Genomic DNA, 17,492 nt, shown 5'->3' with positions numbered 1-17,492 from the left:
GCATCATGTCATATAAATCATAAGAGCATATCATATCATAAAGAAATATCATGAGCTATCATATCATAAATAAAAGAGCGTCATGTCATATAAATCATAAACGCATATCATATCATAAAGAAATATCATGCAAAATGTCTTTTAAAACATGTGTCATGTCATGTGCAAGATGTCTTAAAATATATCATATAGTACTTGAACATAATATCATTATGAGGGCCTGGCTTGTACCACATATATACATAAATGCGCGCAATCCCTAGGACAGGGTAGCTAGCCCTGAACCTACTAGGGAACTAGGTCCGTACTATGACCATCGACCTAGGGGCGTACTAAGGAGCCCATCCCTTTTTACTAGACCCGTTCATAGTCCGTCGGCCTAGTGGCGCTTATGGAGCCCACCCTTGGTACAAGCCATACAAAGTAAAATAGCATATCATGGTTCATGTCATAACATAGCATATCATGTCTTGTCATATCATGAAGAGTGCTCTTAGTCCCCAAAGGGGAAGCAACTCTTAGGCCTTCACTTGTCATATCATAAAGAGTGCTCTTAATCCCAATAAAAAGGAAAGCAACTCTTAGGCCTTTGCTTGTCATATCATAAAGCATGCATACTTGAGCACATAGCACATCATAAGAGACATTATCATGCATGGATCATAAGCATACATAAATGAGCATATTACTTGTCATATCATAAAGCATGCATACTTGAGCATATAACACCTCATAAGAGACATTATCATGCATGGATCAAAAGCATACATAAATGAACACATCACCTATCATAGAAAAACATAATCATACATGGAATCATTAAATAACATCTCTTAATTCATAATATAGCATGTGAGGCACATATGATTCATAATTGGATCTCAATCACCAAATTCTATAGGGAGGCCGAAACATTCAAGGTATTGCCCTAAGGTACCAGCAGCATAAAAGCATATGAACCTTAAATCAATTTCATAGCATTTATCATAAAGAACATCATGAGCATATTTAGTTAGGTTCTAAGCTCCCTAGGTCTTTCAACCTAATTATGGCCGAAACATTGTAAAGCATGAACCTAGGTTACAAGTGGCACAAAAGCATATGAACCCTAAACCAATTTCATATCATATACTTTAAGGAACATCATGAGTATGTTTTGTTTAGGTTCCAAGCTTCCTAGGTATTTAAATCTTGTTCTGGCCGAATATTAAGGAGCATGAAACTAAGTTCTAAACAACATACAAGCATGAGAATATCATGTTAACTTCATATCATATCATAAGGAAAGTCATGAGCATGTTAAATCAACTTTTAAACTTTCCTAGGCTCCTAATCCCATCATGGCCGAAAGTTCAAAGAGTATGAACTTAAACTCTAAACAACATACAAGCATAAGAATCTCATGTTAACTTCATATCATATCATAAGGAAAGTCATAAGCATGTTAAACCAATTTTTAAGCTTTCCTAGGTCTTAATTCTCATCATGGCCGAAAGTTCATGAAAAAGGAAATTAAGCTCTAAACAACATACAAGCATAAGAATCTCATGTTAACTTCATATCATATTATAAGGAAAGTCATAAGCATGTTAAATCAATTTTTAAGCTTCCCTAGGTCTTTAATTCTATCATGGCTGAAAGTTCATGAAGAAGGAAATTAAGCTCTAAACAACATACAAGCATAAGAATCTCATGTTAACCTCATATCATATTATAAGGAAATTCATGAGCATGCTAGATTTAATTTTTTAGCTTCCTTGGACCCTAAAATTGATTATGGCTGAAACATAAGGAAGCATGCATCTAGGTTTCAAGCAACATTCAAACATGATAACCCTAAGTTAGCTTTATATCATGTCATAAGAAGAGTCATGAGCATGTTGGAGTAAATCTTAAGCTCTCCTAGGTCTTAATTCTCATTATGGCCGAAGCCCTAAGGTGCAACATATCAAGGTTCCAAACAACCTACAAGCATGAAACCCTAAGAAATATTCCTACTCTTTTTCATAAGAAAAGTCATGAGCATGATAGCTTAAAATTTTAAACACTTCTAGGTCTTCATTTCTATCATGGCCGAAACCCTAATTCCCTGAGGTGGCATGCATCTAGGTTCCAATTAACATACAAGTGTGAAAACACTAAGTACTCTTCATAACATATTAATAAGCAAGTCATGATCATGGTAGAATAAATTTTTTAACCTCTCTTAGTAAATTTCTCTATCATGGTCGAACACTTCATGAGCATGTATTTAGGTTTAAAGAAACATACAAGTATAAAAACACCAAACTAATCTCTTATCATAGGGTACATATCGTAAGGACATAGTGAGCATGTTTAGTTTAGGTCTTAAGCCTTCCTAATCCTTTATTCATACTTTGGCCGAAAGTTCAAGAGCATGTATCTAAGTTATAGGTAAGCATACAAGCATAAGAATCATTCACTAACTCCTATACTAGGGCACATATCATAAGAACATAGTGAGCATGCTTAGTTAGGTCTTAAACTTCTCTAAATCCTTTGTTCAAGTTTTTGGCCGAAATTTCAAGAAGTGATCCTAGGTTTTTAAGCATTCTAACCTTATGGAAAACACGTAAACAACTTGTACCACAGGTGAGAGGATACTTACAACTTGTTGCTTGTTTTTCCTAAGGAAGATGGTACCCTTGTGAAGAGGAAGAAGAAACTTCTCTTCTTAGTTCTCTCTTTTCTTCTCTTGCTTGTAAGGAGTAGATCTTGAGGACTCCTTCTTGTGAATTAGTTTTTCTTAGCAAGAAAAACCTTAGCTTGGATTTTCGGAAATGAGAGAGGGAGAGGTTTAGGTCTCAGTGGAGAAGGAAGAAGGAGAAGGAAGGAGGAGGAAGAAGAAGGAGGAAGAATTAACCAACTTTCTTTCCCTTTTCTTCTCTCATTCCTATTTATTCCCAATGAGAATGAAACATGTCCCCATTCATCCCCTTAACTCCTCTATCTCCTCACTCTCTTAATTCCCACGAAAATAGAGAAAAAGAAGGAAGAAAGGCAACTTGTCTTTTGCTTGCTTCTTTTCTTAAACAAGAGGAAGAGGAGGTGAGCTACTTGATTTTATCTTGTTCCCTTACTTAATTATATTCTCACTTTTAACTACAATTTCTATTCTTTTCTATTCACATATCATTCATTACTCTAGTGGTTACCATACACCAATTTAACTTTATCATTTGTGGGAGGTTCAAGGTTCAAACCTTAACCTCTCTTTCTTTTTATTTCATTTTGGTTTCTATTTCCATTTCTCTTTTTCTTTTATTCTAAAAGAAAAATACCCATAGGTATAGCTTATTATTTCGTGGGTGTTACAAAAAGTGTTTAAGTCAGAAATCTAATTACCTCTAACTTAAACATATTTGTCAAACATTAAAAAGGGGGAGATTATTGGTGCAATAAACCTCCAAGGTTTTAATGACCAACAAATATATTTAATAGAGCTTTGATCAAGGGAAGTTCTAGTTGCGGTTAGGCAAGGGTCAAAAGTCAACTAAGTGACTAGTCCTAACTGCGGTTAGGCAAGGGAAGTCCTAGTTGTAGTTAGGCAAGGGAAATCTCGGTAGATCATGGAAACTAGATAGAAGGATTTTGTCACGCCCCCAAAGGAGTCCCTGCCAGACAAAAATTCGACAGCATCTCCCCTGTACCGGTGACAATATGAAACATCACTACAAACAAAATACATCAGCCACATGCGGTTGGAATATTTATATACACAACCACGCAGTTATAATAACAGCCCACACGGCTGGAATGAAACAATCACAACCACGCAGTTATATATAAAACAGCCCACACGGCTGTACCAAAAACCAACACAGCGGAAAAACGAAAACGGAAAGCCCAATACAACACAATCAACACACTGCTAGCCGGCTAGGCTTTATACAACAACCACAACAACAAATACAACAACACACCAAATACAACAAATATCGAATACAAATAAAGATATACCAAAACCCGAAACGATCGTCGGATGTGACGTAGGACCCGGCAGACAGGATACTCCGAGCGACACTCCAACCATCTACCTGAAAACATAAAGATATACATGCGGTGGTGAGTATAGGTAACTCAGCGGGTAATAGAAAAGATAGTGCATGGTCTATACATAAAACATGGAGATCAAAGGTATACAGTCTCAGTAGGGAATAAAGAACATGATCATACTATCATAATCAATGCACCTAAACGTAACTGACATAATAACCTGACATATAAACTGTACAAACCACAACTAACATAATGACAGATACATACCCAATTTGGAATCAACACCTGGTACAATGGTCAGTAAACTCACCATATCTGCAACAGACCTACTCGTGACACCTGTGCAATATAAATACGACTGCAAATACATGTAACATAAATGACATGTATGCAGCATGACAACCATATGCAACAATCATATCGTAAACAAATGCAACATACCACAAACACATGCAACTAGTATCTAGTAGGCATGTATGCAAATATAACCCCCAGATGCACCGTGCATCATATGCAAAAGTTCATGCATGCTCCATGGTCACCCCCGCCACCTCTCCGAACACCACGACCCCTGTATGGCCGAGAGGCTTGGGTCTGTGACGACTGTACTACCCTCCAGCCCACTATATAGTGGTCGAGGCGGACAGTCCGCTAGTAGCTATCTAACTACATAGCATCAGGGTCCCTGACTGCTCACAACACCGGATCTCACTAAACCTCGTGACCGGGTGGCACGACAGGACTAGAAGCAACTGCTCCAACTACCACTACCCATGAGTGGCCGAGTGTGCGGTGCTAAACCAAACCAACTGATGACTCTCTCAGCCACAAGGGAGACAACGGTCATCAGATGCAATGAATGATGAACATGATATACATATATATATAATCATCATCCATGCAACAACCCCAAACCTCAAAAATACTCCAACAAGAGTGTAATCGTCATGATACCTCCACGTATCCCACCAAACATATGTAGACACTACACATGTATAATCAACCAAAATTATCTAATAATCCCACCAGACACATGGACACAAAAACATAAGTACAATCAACATGTATCCTCCAATAAAAACACAACAGACATGTGTATATACCCCAAACATACAATCAACACAACTCCTCCAAAAGTACATTACAAATACGTATGTACACACCACATGTAAATGCACGGTCAACAAGATGACTCCTATGACACATACTCACATATGTACAGTCCACATCAAATACCCAATCCGCATGGTAATACCAACAACCCAACAATCCCTACAAGACATACTCTACACGTGTAATCACAATAGAGTAGATATCAAGAGTTGAGACTGTGTATGAATTAAATAGAACACCTCAAAGATCAAGCATAAGTCTCAAGCAGGAAATCAACAACGAATACGATATAAGGTAGAGCAGCCTAATCCCTCACATAATAACCATGCACTAAGTTTCAAAGAATCTATAAAGAGGCTAAGGAAGAAATACCCGCCTTAAATCTGTCAATCGTGATAAAATAAATCCTACATCGTGATGATCGTCCCATATCCAAAATCCTGCATAAATCAACATATATATATTATTGTTTAGCTGATCACATAATCAACAACAAACCAAACCCAAAACCTAATCCTACCTTGATTAGGTAATCAAGGTAGACTCCACCTAAAGATCCGATTAGATGATAAATTCATCCTTACTCCACAAATTAATCCCTAAATCCTCACAAATTTATTACTAATCAAAACTCATTACATCATCCAACAACTCCAATAATCCTCAATCTGCATAATTAACACATCTTAAATCCAATTCACATAAATCATCATCAATCAAACACTAATCCAAACTCATCATAAATTCTTCTAAACCCACTAATCACAATTTATCCAAACAAACCCAGATCAGGAAATCTCCAACATAATACAATACAAATCCTTATCAACCTACATCTCAATTGATTTCCTTAATTCTCACTAATCAAATCTCCTTATAACTCCTTCAATCTTTCCAAACATAACCTACCTGCCATTAATTAATCCAACACTAGAGCATCCAACTACAACGAATCTGTCTACATGCTTCCATGTGCTCTAAACTAAACATGATCTAATATCCAATAACAACACTGATAGAACAGAGCGATAATAGAAGGATCTAGAGATACATCATCAAAGGAAACTCACCTCGAGATAGTGCCACAAATCAAGAGCTCACAGCCCCTACTCCCACTGTCCAAAATCTACAAAAATGCCTACACACCAATTCTTCCAAGAATCAATCTAGAACTCAATTGTATAGCAAAGAATTGCTAAAACTCCAATCCATAGTACAAGATTCACCTTAACAGAACCTTACCTCCTCATCCGACAGCTTCCACAGAACCCAGCCGCAAGAATTGGAGAAGATGAAGTCCTGCTCAAGGAAGATCCATCACTAGATTGATCCGAAGCATCCTCCATCCTAGATCAGGAAGAATATCACGAAAAGAAACAAATTCACATGAGATTCTTTAACTCACAGCATTACCCAACACTGCCCTTACCTCAATCGATCACCTCCAATGGTGTCGCGTGATCCACTCCCACTGGTGATGACCCAACTTGCCCTCCAATGCCCAGATCGAAGGGGAGAAGCGAAAGGGCTTGATCGGCCTTAGCCCCGCCGTGCCCTAGCCACTGGATCACCATCACTTGCCAGCAAGAAACAGCCACCGAGATGCCTACTACGCCAGAGATAATCGATCCCCTTCGATATCCAACGGCTCTTCCTCCGGCGACTCAACGAGGCTACGATCGGGGTGGAGAACGCGGATCGTCGGCGTCGGGCGTTCGCGCGAGAGAGGGAAGGGAAATCGCGAGGGAGGGGGAGGCTCAGCCGAGACACGCTGGAGGAGATTGCTGCCGGCAGTCGCGAGCTTGGCGTCGTTGAGGCGAGAAATCGCCGGAGAAGGGTTTCGGGCAGAGAGAATCGGGGAGAAGAATAAGGATCGGGAAAAATTTAATGAAATCCGAAATTTAAACCTAGGTTTGATTAATTAAAACCTAAGTCCATTCCCAAAACAACTCCCACTTAAATGGGTATCCAAACAGGCCTTATCCATACCCGTCAATCGATCCCCTCAAAACCCTCCGTAGGAGCTCCGAAAAATTCCTAGAAAATTTCTAAAAATTTCGAAAAATTCCGTTAAGGTTATTTGTCTATTTAACCTTATTATTTATTTGCCGTATATTACAGATTTGATAGGTCTGGAGGACCCGATATCGAATCCCTAGTGGGTCGATCTAATGTTGAGTCTTGGTGAGTAAAGCCAGGTAGAGAAAACCCCAGGGGGAGGTAACCTTTGGTCCTGATGAGTGAAGCTAGGTGGAGAAAACTCTAGAGGGATGTGACTCTAGGTTCTGGTGAGTGAAGCCAGATGGAGAAAATCCTAGGTGGAGGTAACCTTAAGTAATGGAAAGTTTTAGAGGAGTGAACTCCAAGTAAGGTTGATCGCGATTGACTAGACCAGTGAATCTTGGTAATTCTAAGTTTAGTTTTACCATATTGTTCTATATTACTATTGGCTAATGTAGTATTGCGGCAAAAGCCTTAGTGGATTAAAGATCATATACTGAGCAGGGAAAGTCCAAATAGGTCTAGAGGACCATGTTTGGTAGGTAAGTTGAGGTAAGCAACTTGAGAAAAGTGACAGTGAGGTCATGTTCTGGAAAGGAACAAACCCTAGGTTGTTGATCCAACTGAAGAAACTGGAAAGGTTTCTAAGTTGAGATCAAGATAGTTTTACTGTCAAATACTACTCATGCATTTTACTACTTATATATTATATCGTACTAAATTTGTTTTGTAGGGATATTCTGTTTAACTCTGTTTTGCATAAATTGACCTGATCGGTCGATCGAACCTAGGGATAGGTTGACCGAATTAGTTCGAGTCAGACCAGATATTAAACTAGAGTACAGTGAAGCAGAGCCTGATCAAAGACTGATCAGTTGACCGAACTAGCAAATCGATCGACCTGTCATGCCCCAGAGGAGTTCCTGCTCAGTAAACGGACAACATCTCTCTTGTAACTATGACAATAGAAACATGTATACAATGCCCTAAGGCTACTCACAAGCTATCAACATCCCACATGGCTAGAACAACAAGAACATAACCACGTAGTTGTATAGAAGCATCCCACATGGTTGTACTCAAAACACATTGAAAAATGAGAAAAAAAATCTATAAACCAAAATGAAACATTGCTAGCCGGTTAGGCTTTACATAACAACCATCAGAAACATCAAAAGTAGCCACAAGGCGAATCACTATGTCCATGACAAAATTATTACAATGCCAAGTATATAAATCCAAAGAAATGCAATAAAAATATAAAACAAAGTAAAGACCATTTTCCAATATGACGTGGGACCGACAGATAGGATACTCCAAGCAACTCCATAATCACTACCTACTACTTGAGGAAAAGATAATATACAAATGCGGTGGTGAGTGTGGGTCTCTCAGTGGGCAATGACAAGATAGTGCATGGTCTATATAAAACATAGAGATCATTATATATAGTCTCAGTAGGGAATAAGAACATGATCATATATGACATAATCAATGCATATAATCATAACTGACATATCAACTTCACATAATCATAACTGACATATCAACTACACATAATCATAACTGACATAATAAATGCACATACCTAAACTGCACCTGACACATACGGTATAATGATCAACAAACTCACTAGGGATCAGCAACAGATTTGCTCGTAACACCTGAGCAATATAGGTGACAGCATATACATGTATAATGATGAACATGTATGAAGCATGACAACCATATGCAACAATCATATCTCAAACAAGTGCAACATACCACAATCATATATAGCTAGTAACTACAAGACATGTATGCAGATATATCTCCACAGATGCACTGTGCATCATATGAAAATACGCATGCATGCCACATGGTCACCCCTGCCACCTCTCAAGACACCATGACCCCAGTATGGCCGAGAGGCTTAGGTCTGTGACAACTGTACTATCCTCTAGTCACTATAGAGCGAACGAGGTGGATAATTCGCTAGGTTATCTTACTACATAGCATCAGGGTCCCTGACTGCTCACAACACTGGATATCACTCCCCGCTGAGTGGTCGGGTGGAACGACAGGACAAGCGACAACTACTCCAGCTACCACTACCAATAAGTGGCTGAGTGTGAGACCCTAAAAATGATTGAAGACTCTCTCATACAACAAGGAAGACAATGGTCATCAACATGCAATGCAATGATGAACATGATATAAGCAATCATGATATCAATACAATCATCATTAATGCAATATCCTAATCATCATAAAAACTTCCAGTACAATGATCCATCTTGCACCTATATCTATAGGTATGGGTAGATCCAACATGTGTCTGCTAAATAACAAATACAGTAAATAGCCACACCCGACTCATAACACACTATACACATACACACCCTACAACATAGGTATAATCAACATAACGCCTCCATTGTCACACCAATCGTATATGATCACCAACATAGGCGTAATTGACATGAATCCACCAATAATACTCATCAGGCACGTATGCACATACAACATAGGTACAATCAATTTGATTCCTCTAATAGTAAATATCGGACATGTATACACACATAACATGCAAATAGACAATTGATCCTATATGAGAAGCTTGACAAAATGGAGAGCTAGAAGAAAAAAATCCTACTGCCTCGATGAAGAATAATACCTGACTGAATGCCAATCCGAGAAATCCAAAGCGGATCGGGGAGAGTAGAATCACAGAATACCTTCCCGGTGGAAAGTCCCAATGATGAGAAGTAAATCTGACAGAAGAAAACCTAGATCTGGAGCTTCCAAGGCTTCCTGCGCACAAGAGACCGACCAACACTATCGTCAGTGACCTAAGACCGGAGTGGGAATCCTTGGCTAGGCCCTCTGATGCTCAAGTCAGTGATCTCTCTTGGTGGGGAAGAAGGAAACAGAAGAAAGAAGCCAAACAGTAGCCCAAAAATTAGGGTTATGAATGTGCGCAATGATGTGAACTTACCTAGCCAATGGAGAGGATTCCCCTTTTTATACCACTTCATATAACCTCCGTAGTCATGAAGTGGACCCTGGTTTGTTAGAGTTTGTTATGAGATGACGTAAGCTGTATACTTATTGCAAATGACTTTTAAGGAATCTTTTTTGTACCCCAGATGTAACTTCTTTGTCGTCTAGTATCTGTAAAATAGTCTAAAAACACATTTCCCGCCAAAAATATAACACCTGTTACACAATCATATACTGTAAATATCTTCATTAATTCTTTAAAATATTTACTTCTATCCTGTTTCACAAGTCATTTTAAAGTGTTTCTATCTTTCCTACTCGCCCCTCCTGTTTTTGCTATATCATAGATAGCTTAATATAACAATGTTCCTTGTATCGGTCAAAGCTGGGCTTAACTAGGTTTGATCAATTATTATTACCTCTCATGAGGCTCCTGGGGCAATGTTGGTCCGTGCTCCTCTATGTTTATTATCCTAGCTAGCACTGGGCTATATTTTATCAAGTATCTTTTCAAGGTATTATTCAGCCCGGCCGATATTGGCTTTCATTCCTAAAGACATGCATCGATCGATACTATTCTACTTGCTTGGAAGTATATCCCAGCCGATATTGACCTTTCTCTTTTGAGGTATAACTTGACTGATCTTGGCCAACCTCCCTGGAGGTATATCTTGATAGATATGGGTCTGCCTCCATGGAGGCATATCCCGGTCGATATTGGCCTACCTCCTTTGAAGTATATCTCGGCCGATATTGGTCTTCCTCTTTTGAGGTATAACTTGGCTGATCTTAGCCAACCTTCCTGGAGGTATATCTTGATAGATATGGGTCTGCCTCCTTGGTGGCATATCCCGGCCGATATTGGCCTACCTCCTTTGAGGTATATCCCAGTCGATATTGGCCTACCTCCTTTGAGGTATATCCCGGCCGATATTGGCCTACCTCCTTCGAGGTATATCCCGGCCGATATTGTTCTTCCTTTTCAGAAGTATGTCCTGCTCGATATTGGCCTACCTCCTTTAAGGTATATCCTGGTTGATCTTAGCCAACCTCCCCGGAGGTATATCTTGATAGATGTGGGTCTGCCTCCATGGAGGCATATCCTGGCCAGCATTGGCCTTCCTTCCTGAAGGTGTGTCTCGATCAATATTGTCCTGTCTCCTTGGTGGCATATGCCGACCGATATTAGCTTACCTCCTTTAAGGTATATCCTGGCGGATATTGGCCTACCTCCTTTGAGGTATATCCTGGCTGATCTCAGCCAAACTCCCCGGAGGTATATCTTGATAGATGTGGGTCTGCCTCTTTGGAGGCATATCCCGGCTGATATTGGCCTTTCTTCCTGAAGGTACGTCTTGATCGATTTTGGCCTGCCTCCTTGGAGGCATATATCGGCTAATATTAGCCTACCCCCTTTGTGGTATATCCCGGCCAATATCGATCTATCTTCTCCACTTGGTTATCTCCTTTCCCTTCCTTATCGGGGATCCATGAAACCTAACCCATATCACTAGCCTTCCCTTCAAGTATAGTCGAAGGAGGTGTAGATGACTGACTAGACACAAGTCTGATTTTGTTTTTTCCTACCCGTGACTCTGCCACAAGTACTGAAGTGGCCTTACAGATTTTGTGTACAGCTATCTTGTGAACCTGAGTACAGTGATCCCGTGAACCTTAGTACAGTGATTCCTTGGGTCCTTTGATTCTTTAAATAGGGCTACAACCCTCTCTTCATTCATCACCCACCTCTGTTCTTTTCCTTCCTTGATGACTTTTCCCGCTAAAAATATGGCCTGGGATCCCCCTCGTTGGGGGTGATTCTTGTTGGACAAGGCGAGATCTATGTATGCGTTTATTCATGTTTTTACTTCGGCTAACTCTAGGGTTCGAGAAACCCTCCCAAAAAATGATGTTTCTTGAGGTTTAGAATCTCCAACCAAAGGCGCAACTGCTCTGGACACTCAACGAGCTTCAGAGGAATTCTCCTTACTCACAGGGGACCAACAAAATAGCCCATGGATGTTACTACGAACGCATAGCCCATGTTGCCCTTGGGCTAGGATTGGTTGCTCTAGTTGCAGAACTCTAAGGTTCGAACAGGGGGGAGGCTCTTTCAGTCGCCTTTGCACTATGGCCTGAATAGATCTGTCCCCTTCCCCTAGCCCTTGAGCCTTTCTGCTTCACAATTTCCTTCGTCCCGAGCAAAATATTGTCACTTCTGCCGCCCGGGCAAGCTTTCTTCGTGCCAGGTAAAATGTTCCCACTTCTGCTCCATGGTAAGTTTGACTCTAGTGGGACTGAAATTTTCTAAACATCTCGAGAGCTTATGTTTGTAATTTTTGTTATCTGTTTGAGGTTTAATGTTCTGAGGGGAAATGTAATGTTATGTATTTGATCAGATTCTAAGTGTAAAAATAATATTTTGTATTGAATCGAGTGACTCTATTGAATCCTTTTAATTTCTAAGAATAGATGTAATGTTGTGCCCCCCAATATTCACTCGTATGTCATAAACATTGTTACTTCGACAAATATTCCCTTGTTTTATTACAGACAAGGTTGTCTCGGTCAATATTATACTTACTTATTGTGGCTAATCATTATACCAACCGATATTCGCTTGCTTATCACAAACAAGGTTATCTCGACCGATATTATACTTATCTATCACAGCAAAAATTATGTCAGCCGATATGAGTAAAAAATTATCTCGATCAATGCTAGTTTATACTTTATAATGACATTAACTTAGGACAGGTTATATGCCTAAATAGTTATCCTTAGTTTTTCTTGTCCTCAACCTGGATTTAGTCAAACTCAGTCTCTCTTCCTTCATTATGCCTAGTAAACCACGTCTTCTTTCAAAATTTCCTTGCTTGTGATTGGCTTGTCCCCTGGTAAGAGAATGTTAGAAGCGTATAACGAGGTGTTACCAACCCCGGCGTGATCCGATTTGTCACATCCAGCATAAATGTTTCTTTATGATTATGTGACACATACTTTCTCTCTTTGCTATGTCATGTAAGTATTTGTCCTTTTTCCTGTAATCCTCAGCGTCTAGTGAGATAAAAATGTTTTGATCTAACGATGGCTATGTGTTTTTCAAACCCAAAACCCTTTGTCTTCTTTTCAACTTTGTCCCTTCCTTTCTTGCCTTAGCGTTCTTTTCTTGCTGCAGTTTTCGATCAAACCTCGTGTTCACTGTTTCCCGGCGATCTCTTTTCTTGCTTCCAGTAAGTAACTTGTTGTTCTGCTAGCCTTTATTTCTGTCCATGGCTGAGGAAACTATTGCTCCTTGGTATGTCCAAATGTCTTCTTCCTTTGATAAAAATGCTAGGCTTACCATCCGCCATCAATATGAAATCCCCAGGGAGTATAGCATCTTAATCCCGAAACCAGATGATCATTCTCATCGTGCCCCCGCTAATTGCATGACTTTTTTCAAGGATCAGTTGATAGGAGGTTTAAGGTTTCCCATTCCTCCTTTCTTAATCGAAGTAAGCCAGTATTTTGATATTCCTTTGCAGCAATTTGCACCTAACGCCTTTCGTTATCTGTGTGGTGCTTACATGTTATTTAGTCTGTTAGATATCCCTCCAACTCCATAAAATTTCTTCATGTTTTCTTACCCCAAGTGTTCGGAACCTGGTGTTTTCTTGTTCTAGTCCCGGACTAAAATGGTTCTTTTTGAGGATATGCCCTCGTCTCTTAAAGCTTGGAAATCCTGTTTCTTCTTCATAAAGTTTCCAGGACCCATTCCTTGGTCTCATGCCTGGAAATCCTTCTTACCCCCCTTGCTCGACGTAAGGGAGTTTCATCTTCATCCTTCTTTTCCTATTTATTGTGAGAAGTTGTTAAGTCATCGACTTTCTATCTCCAAGTGGTTGAGAGTCGATCTTCTATACTTGTTCGGCCTAAGCTCCGTTAAGCCTAATACACAAGGCTCTTTAGGTAAAATCTTGTTTCTTTCTCGTTGATTTTAACTAACAAAAACATTTTTCTTTTCTATGTAGTGGAAAACTTTTATTCCGCTTTGATCGATGAAGAACTGCGTCTGGAGGAAGACGCAATTCACGCCAAAGAAAAAGAGCTTCTTGCTGCCATCACTCTGCCACCTCCAATCGAAGATCCAACTCCTTTAGCTGAGGTACCCAGCTCTCCGGCGGTTCCTGAGGCTCCCAAAGGTCTTCCCGAAGAAATCCTTGTTGTTTCTTTGCCCGCTGTTGCTTCCCCAGTGGCTGCTACTACCCCTCTTCCTATCATTGAACTCACATCTCCTGGGAGTTCCGGTAAATCGATAGCTAAAGTTGCTACCGGCAAACGTCCGGGGCGCAAGCTTACTGTTGGTGCGGGAAGCATCCGACGATCGAACTCGTGTTTTGATAACGACAAAGAATTCAAAGTTAAGATGTTTTGTAGTCTAACAAGTCTACTTGAGGATTTCAGGAAAGTCCTAGCTGCGGTTAGGCAAAGGGAAAACCCTAGGGGGCGGTAACCCTAGGTCATAGGGGGTGGTAACCCTATGCGGAAAGTCTTGGTAGGTCGATGGCTTCAAGCAAAAGTCCTAGGGGTGGTAACCCTAGGTGGAAAGTCCTGGTGTCGCGAACCAGGTGAAAGACTGGACTAGCCGGGGAAGCGGATGTCCAGCAGAAAGTCCGGAAGCATTGAGTGCTGAGCAAAAGTCCAGTCGATCTGGAGGATCGACTGGCAACGGGTAAAATCTCCTGAGTGGAGTAGGTGAGGACGCGTTCCCCGTAGAGGGAACAGTAGGCGTCGGGTCGACCTAGGGTTTCCGGATGGAAATCCGAAGTCAGACTCGGGCAGTCCGGAGACTGTCTATACTTCATTTTTCATGTTTATTGTGCTAACTTTATGCTGCAGGATAGTGTTTGGGACTAACGTATCTTGCAGGTGCAAAGGAGCAACCTAAAGCCTCGGATGAACAGTGTCCGAGGCACCTCCATGGAGTTTGGAGGCGCCTCGGGTCCAAAAGCTGAGCTGGCTTCGAAGCACCACTAGAGGCGCCTTGGAAGGCGCCTTGAGAGGGATATAAGGCACCTTGAATGGATGAAATTTGACCAGGTCAGGTTTGATCCACGCGGAAGACCAGGCAGCATGGAGGCACCTTGAACAACCCTCATGGCGCCTTGAACACCCTTTATAAGGGGGTTTCGACCAACACTTCAATACAACGCATTCCAAGTCTTCTCTCTTCAACGTGCTGCTCCGAAAGACGCCAGGAAGTACTACTACAAGTCTCCAACGACCCGAAGCTTTAAAATTCTACTCTTGTCGTCGGTATAACTAGTTCTTTCATTTACTTGTACTTCATCTTGTAATCCTTTTATCGAGCTTATAGTTGTTGCCCACCGGAAGCGATCAAGGATCGCGGGCCTTCGAGTAGGAGTAGATCAAGGCTCTGAACGAAGTAAAAATCCTCCTGTCTCTGTGTGCTTGTTTTGTTTTATTCTGCTGCTTAATTACTCCGATAATTCTTACGATTCTGATAATCGAATAAAATAGCCACGAGCGCTACCCCCCCCTCTAGCGCGTCTCGATCCAACAATTGGTATCAGAGTGGGGTCGTTTTGAATCAGTGTAACCACTGTTCAAAACAATTTTCACGTGGTATTTTCATTTTTTTTTGGTCGATTAGAATCAAGCCTCATAGCTATATTCTAATTTCTTTTCACGAATCGATTTTCTACTCAAAGTTGGTCAATACCACTTGAGCCTGTTATTTTTTCTTCTTCCTCCCGTACTACTAATCCAAGACTCAGTCTTGGAATAGATCTTGTTGTTTCTGTTTTTGTAGATCTAAATGGCCCAACAAGAAGGATATAGCACCGTTCGTCCCCCACTATTTTCCGGAGAAGACTTCGGATATTGGAAGGGGCGAATGGAGATATATCTGAAGATCCAGTTCGACACCTGGATGATCGTCAAAATAGGACTGCAACTACCAACTGGTACAGACGGTAAGCCTACATCCTGTGAGAACTGGGAGCCAGCATTTATCAAAAAAGTGGAAGCCGACGCTAAAGCCACCTGCACCATCCAGTGCGGTCTTACCAAAGAAGAGCTCAACAGAGTCGATCCATTCTCCTCCGCAAAGGAACTATGGGAGAAACTGATCGAACTTCACGAGGGCACCTCGAAAACCAAGGTAAGTAAGCGTGATTTGTTACTTAATAAACTATACAATTTGAAAATACAGGAAGGCGAGACGACAAGTTCTTTACATGCTCGAATTCAAGATATCCTGAATTCCCTTCATGGAATCGGGCAGAAGATAGAAAACAGAGATATAATAAGGTATGCTCTTAATTCATTTCCTAGGAGTACATTGTGGGCATCAATGGTAGATGCCTACAAAGTCTCTAAGGATTTATCTTCCTTAAAATTAGATGAACTATTTAGTGAATTTGAACTCCATGAACAAACTAATGCACAGCCATTCGAGAAATGTATTGCTTTGATTGCAGGTACGAGTCGAACACGGGAATCAAGAGGACGGCGAAAAATTGAATCGGAATCAGAAGACGAACCCGATTCAGAAGATTCAGAAGATGAACTGACCAGCGAATTTGTGAATCTTGTAAAGAAGCTCTACAAGAAGAAGAAGGGCTTCAACAAGAAAGATCTGAAGAAGGCAGTTCAATCTAAGGAGGCCCAAACGAACTCAAAGGTAAAATTCGAAGTCACATGTTTCGGGTGCAACCAGAAGGGGCATATCAAGGCCAACTATACCAACCAAAAGGAGGCCAAAAAGCAAAGAAGGAAGAAGGCCCTGAAGGCAACCTGGGATGAATCTTCTTCGGAGGACGACGATGATGAACTTGATCAAACAAGTCTACTCGCACTGATGGCCTGGGACCAGATCGTCGAGACCGAGAGTGAATCAGAAGCCGACTCCGAGTAAAGCCACGGATCCGCATCCGTTTCCGAAGGGCCAGACTCCGTTGTAAGTATTCCTAGGCTTAATAATTTAGTCAATTATTTACTTCGCAAATTAGCCAAATCAAATCTGAAAATAAAGTCACTTCTAAAGGAAGTAGCCATTCTTAAAGGAGTAACTAAATACTTACCTGATCAAGTTCAAACTCAAGATTCAACTCAAGTTCAACAACTTGAGGAAGAAAATTCAAGTTTAAAAAATCAGGTAAAAGACTTAAAAAATACCTTAGGACGGTTTTCTTTAGGATCCAAGAATCTGGACCTAATTCTTGGGACACAAAGAGCCGTCTACAATAGAACTGGGCTAGGATATAAAAGTAAAAAGAAATATAAATCTTATTTATCTCTAATAAACAAACAAAGTAGTAAATCAGTCCAAGCATGGGTCCCCAAGTCTAAATTGGTCAATCAAGTTGGAC

The 17,492-nt window shown here is 40.6% G+C and overlaps 1 long non-coding RNA gene across 1 annotated transcript; it reads right to left on the bottom strand.

Annotated features, from left to right (window-relative positions):
- Window positions 1-6,223: 6,223 nt before the first annotated feature.
- LOC122030874 lies at window positions 6,224-6,730 on the bottom strand. The gene is made up of 3 exons (XR_006125641.1): window positions 6,563-6,730; window positions 6,376-6,480; window positions 6,224-6,271 (listed from the first exon to the last, which is right to left on the bottom strand). It is a non-coding gene; the product is annotated as an uncharacterized LOC122030874 (long non-coding RNA).
- Window positions 6,731-17,492: the final 10,762 nt, after the last annotated feature.

The sequence above is a fragment of the Zingiber officinale genome, chromosome 11A (assembly GCF_018446385.1).
Source record: "Zingiber officinale cultivar Zhangliang chromosome 11A, Zo_v1.1, whole genome shotgun sequence".
NCBI classification, from domain to species: domain Eukaryota; kingdom Viridiplantae; phylum Streptophyta; class Magnoliopsida; order Zingiberales; family Zingiberaceae; genus Zingiber; species Zingiber officinale.
The sequence above is the reverse complement of the archived record's forward strand: the minus strand, read 5'-3'. Positions and strand labels throughout refer to the sequence as shown.